Here is a 6,091-nt window from a genome sequence, read left to right as displayed (position 1 = left end):
AGGTTTGATTGAAGTTTGGGTTGATGCAATGAAGGCTTGTGTTAGGCAATTCCTATTGTGGTTGAGGGCTAATCCTACCTTCATTTAGATGTTGCTGCAGGGAATTTGCTTATGAATACAGCTAGCTATTTCTTTATCTCTTAAGTGCTGACATCTGCTATGGGCTATTAAAGACGGTGGGGGGCTGCTTTCCAAGAGCATGTTTCTTCATTTCTCATCCAGTGACTATATGATTCACTCAGTGGTGGGTTGCCCCCGCTTTGCACCGGTTCTACAGAACTGGTAGTAAAACCGGTGGGAGGCTCTGCCCACCAACCCCGACGTCATCAAAACGCTTCTGCGCATGCGCAGAAGAGCGCGCGGCCCCACTGCGAACTGGTAGTAAAGGTAAGTAGAACCCACCCCTGGATTCACTTAAGAACTGTAATGATTTGTTCATCAACCGTGGCAAAACAGGTTGTAAAATTGGGCATGGCTCACTTAACAACTGTCTTCTTTAGTAACAGAAATTCTGGTCTTGGTTGTCATAAATTGAGGACTATTGGAGGTAGTCCTCAACGAAACGAAGCTTCCATTTCCTTCTTCAAGGACCTAAAGTGCTAAGGAAGGAAAGACGAATCTTTGAAATGCAGAGAATTCCGTTTATTGAAGTCCAATGTACAACTGAAGTTTTACAACTTTTCCCAAAACAAAAGTTACTTTTCAATTTAGGAAGAATAAATGTCCTTTTTCAATAATATACAGTCTCTATATATTTTTTAAATAAGTTAATATCTTTGAAAAAAGAGCAATATGTTCCTTTTATAATGTTGCAGTGCAACTTACAACTTACACGTCTGTGCAATGTACCATGAGGTATATGCCCAGTGAAAAACACACAGTGAATTTTATTTCCATTCATAAATTCTCATGGTCCATTCATAAATTCTCATGGTCCATTCATAAATTCTCATTGTAGACACACAAAAAGTTTAACATTTAATCTGTGGTAGAAAAAAAAAAAAGAAACGCAGCCAAGGACACACCAAAAAAATATTATTATTTCCCTCCCCACCCCCACCCCCTAGAAACAAAACCAAACGGAAGGAACATTCATTGCTTCTACAAATTGGTGATTGCTTCTTGACATAGAGCGAGGAGAATTAAAAAGACTCTTCGTGAACTTGGAAAACTTAAACCAAAAAACACAGAACAATCTGAATTATCCAGAGGTTGAAATTTAATTTTGGTGGTCTGATACTGCAATCCCATAGACGCTTACCGATGGAAACAAGATCCCATTGAGATCAATGGGGATGGACTTTAAAAGACACAAATGATGGTTTACGCCGTCCCCATTTTCAGTGGAGCTGCGGACAGAACAGATGTTTTCAAACAACAAGGTGAAAAGTGTGATGGGGTTGGGTTGATTTTTTCCCCCTTGGTTTATAACTGCCTATCATCACCTTTTGAATTCTCTTTCAGAGCTTTTTAAGGAAAACAGGGCTGGAGATGCCCCATCCTTATAAGCTTTCCTTTGGTTCTTCCAGTTTATGGGAAAACTACATCCAGTGGGGGAAAAAATTCTCTCTACGAACAACATATTTATCAGTGACAAAAGACTTAGAAATGAACAAACATATCCTATAGTGGGATTAATAACAGTGCTGCCTTATCTTCAGAAGACATTGTTTCTCCGTATATTTTTTTTCTTTTCTTTTTAAAATACAAGGCGCTCGAGAATGTTAAATTGTTGTTTGAAAACAGTCCAAAGGGAAGGTTGGCTTAAAACCTCCTATTGCTACGGAAATTGTAAGAATGTTCATTATTTACAAAAGAAAAGACTGTGGCACTCTCTTAGCACAGCCAACAAGACATTAGCATTAACCGAAGATTTTTCTGCCTCAAAAGACATTTATCTGATCTTTGGCTGGCAGGAAATCAGTCGTTATTTTAGAGAGGTTTGAAGGTGGTGGTGGAAAAAACAAAAAACCCCACATGCATTATTTTCCTTGTTTTCATTCTGTGGTTTGGAAAATGTTAAATGTCATATGTATTGTTGTATACCCAAGGAAGACAACCTTACATTTAAAACAACCCACGTTTTAACCAAAAACACCCTTCTTCCATTACCACAGTTCAATTAAAAAAAAAATAGATTTTGAATAATTGGCAGGGTGGAGACTCTATTCTTGAATTTACTGTTAAATAGAAATATCTTGCCTCTTGCAGGCCTGATTCCTTACTTTTTGCATTTAGTTAAGCCATGGTTCGCTGGGACGTCCAAGTTAAGACGGCTTTCTATTGTAAATAGAGCCAAACGGTGATTTGTAAGTCATTTAGAAGGATGACCCAAGCTATGGTTGGACAAGTTGGGTATCGAAGTTAAAGCAGAGAATAATGTCCCTAACCACAGTTTAGAGGTCTAGCAAAATATGGCCATCAAAACATAGGCCACACGTTTTATGGCCAGGTTGCACCATAATGATTGAAGATATTGTAAGAATATCAGTGGTCTATAAGCCCAGATGGGTGTAGAAAGTTACAGCCTCAACTTTTCTCATTGTCCCAAGATGACAAATTGGTATAGAAACCACAGTGAAAGCATTCCTCCCTCTCTCTTACCACCTTCAATTTTCTTTAAAATGCCGATGTCTGTCTCCTGAGACATTTAAAAAAAAACAACAAAACTACAGCTTGAGAACCAGATATTTAGTACCAGCTTGTGGCTACTTCAACCCCTGAACAAACTGAAAATAAAAAAATAAAATAAAAATAAGACGACAGCCTATTTCAAAGCTCATATGCAAGTAAAGTGCGGGCCGTAGTACAATGGTGTCATACATTTTTTTTCATACATTTAAGCACTATAGTCTTTAAAAAGCTTTCTATTTGTAAACAAACAAAAAAAATTCGTATTGATTTGCTATTTAATAAATCAGGCGAGGTTACCTATGGACCAGCAACGAATGGTGTTACGAAGCAAAGTGTTCTGGTAATACAGCTTCAGTGTCAAAGGTGGAAGGATGCTTATTTATCAGTGCAGATAGGAAGGCTGTGCACACGTTGACAATGAAGCCTGAAGAAAAGATGCTGCTGCTTTAAAGAGTCCCTTGGGAATTTTTAAAGCAGCGGTATCTTTGTTCGGGCAGACATGAAACTTTGAAAAAAGTTGGACTCCGTTCATTGGCAGAACAGCAGAGAGATGTGCTGGGCTCTTTGAAGAGGTACAAGCCAATTCTTCCTAGACGTTATGGGAGCCTGCACGACTCTAGCAAAGGGATCCCTTCTCAATTTCTCCTCCTCTTCTTAACAACTTTCAAGTCACATCTTTTAGGACAGATCGGTTCCATTTGTCGTGGCTTCTTCCCAAAGAACCAGACTAACCTAGGAGTGGTTCGTTTCTTGTTCTAAGCAGCTGAGTATTTGGTTTGGTTGGGCTTAGCATGTTGCAAGAAACCAGCAATTTGCTCTTATCAACCATGGAACATGGCTTCCGGGCTTTCTTCACTCCTGCAATGTACTCCACTCATCCTTAATAGTGTAGAAAGTTATCCTAGCATGAACATTTATTGTTGATAGCTCACTCCACTCAAAGCCAAACATATTTATCCATCTTAAGCCTATCCTTGAAGAGGTTTGGGGTATTAAATGCTACTTTAATGCTGGTACAGCTGAGGATTACTCAGATCTATGTCCTTACTCCTGGACTGAGGACAAGATGAAAGCAGTGGAGATACAATAAAAAAACACAACCCCGAGGATGTTAGGTATAAGGAAGCAACAGCCTTAAATGTATTGTGCAAATCCAGCTATGTTTACTGTGGATTCAGGGTTTCATACGATGAGTGAATCCAACCACAGAACAATCAATGATTTCACAAAGTTACATTTCTCAGGATTTTTTGGACAAAGATTTTGACTGTTGAAATCCAACATAGCATGGTTTATATTTGAATGCAGATCAGAGGTGGGTTTCAGCAGGTTCTGACCAGTTCTGGAGAACCGCTAGCGGAAATTTTGAGTAGTTCGGAGAACCGGTAAATACCATCTCTGACTGGCCCTGCCCCCATCTATTCTCCGCTTCCCAAGTCCCAGCTGATCGGGAGGAAATGGGGATTTTGCAGGAATTTTCTCCTGGATTGGGGAGGGAATGGAGATTTTACAGTATTTAACCCACCAAGCCACACCCACCAAGCCATGCCACACCCACAGAACTGGTAGTAAAAAAATTTAAAACCCACCACTGGTGAAGATGTACCTAATTAAACTGCTTCAGCTTTCTTTGCCTGAGAATACATACAAGTGTGCTGATCAGAAAACTGCTTCTTTGCTTCCATTGATGGGACAAAAACACACAACCAAATTTGATCTGAGTTCTCTACCGCTCACAAAGATGCCACAAATGTGGGGCCTGAATGGATTCACATGTGGTGAATGCCTATTTCAGGTTTTCATTTCTAAAAATAAAAAAAGCAATTGTGTTGCTTTTTTTCTGACACTTAAGTGACACTTCACAGGTATCCTACTGGAAGACATTAAGGATGGAAGTTAAATAAGAGTTTAAGAAGGTTTAGAAAGAACTCATGGTCGTAGAAACATTCAGATCAGCTTCTAGCCATCTCTCCTTCCCTGCCCATTTAGGAGTTTCGGAGGGAGACGATGAAAGAAAACGGTGTGTTGGAAAAGAAGAAAAGAAGGTGTATAACATTGGTATTTAACACCTGAGAAACTATCAAGAATGTAGAAAGGAGTTTTAACGTTGATTGGAAATGCAACTGCAAAGAAGGTGCTTTTAATCATCAAGTTTGATGGACAAAGAACTTAAAAGAAAACTTGGAACTTTGTTATTCTATATGTTAACAGCGGCGTGAATCTTATATGCACAAAGATGGAAAAACACACCAATTTCCACAACGGAAGAGTGGAAGGTGAAGGTGACGGAATGAATGGAGATGGCAAAATGGGCCATTTTAATCAAAGAGAAGAATTTAACAGATTAACAGAGTTGGAAGGACCTTCTTAGGTCTGTTTTGTTTCTACTTGAAAACCACTTCTGGACTTTTTGCTTAAAAATGAAAAATAATGAAACTTTGCTTTTAGGTTTTGATGATTAGAATAAATTGGTTGTTATAGAAATGGCTTAAATGTTGTGAACTGTAACACAAAGGGTTGAGGTGGTATTTTTAAAAATATATCTTACTATACTGAAGAAAGTTGGAAGTCGCCATTTTGTTCTCCTTCTTTCCTCTTTTAGTTCTCTAACTTCTGTTTTATTTTGTATTTTTATCTTATAATGAAACTTACTTAATGAAAATTAAGTAACGAACAAGAAGAAAACAAGATATGTTTTAGATATCCTTACAGTCTTATTTGTTTCAGATAAATCCATATTATCGGCAAAATGTGGCTCTTGATTAAAATGTTTGCCCAGAAGATGCTACTCAGTGTAGATGAAATAGCATCAAGCTGTAGCTCATCTTAATCACTTGCATTTGATTTCCGCTGAAATCCCTGGGGTTTAAAACATCCATCCATAGACACATAAACTATAATTACACACCGTTCAAAGGAGATAATAAAAAATTTAAGAAGGTGACCAAAATACAGTACCCCTTCAGCAGTCTATATTCAGATAAGCAGGGATCACCACCAGACAAATGAACAGGCAGAAAACACTAACCTAATCAAGGAACCACCAAGGAGGATCCCTCAATCCCTCAAATAAAACCTGGCAGCGAAACCCACACTCTCACACTGATGATGTTGTCTAGTTGGTTAATGAAACATCTGCACGCAAACAAGCTCAGAGACCACGAAGAAGTCCACAATTTAAGCCTGAACCACAGATTTTCTCTGCTATTGAAAACACTGATTTCAGTGGAAACCAAATGCAACAACCTTAGGCTCGATCCATTGTATGGTGTTTCTTAATATAGTACAGCAATATTATGTTTTTGACAAAACTGGGAACTCTCATTCCTGTGTAGGAATGCATGTTTTAGAGAGGAGGAGAGGGGAGAGGAAGAGAGAAAGAAAGAGAGAGAGAGAGAGAGAGAGAGGGAGGGAGGGGGGGGGGAGAGAGAGATGGATATGAAGGAATACTGTTCAT

This window comes from Pituophis catenifer, unplaced genomic scaffold, assembly GCF_029215685.1.
Source record: "Pituophis catenifer annectens isolate HBS135680 unplaced genomic scaffold, rPitCat1.0.hap2 SCAF_11, whole genome shotgun sequence".
NCBI lineage: Eukaryota > Metazoa > Chordata > Lepidosauria > Squamata > Colubridae > Pituophis > Pituophis catenifer.
This window is presented reverse-complemented; position numbering follows the sequence as displayed.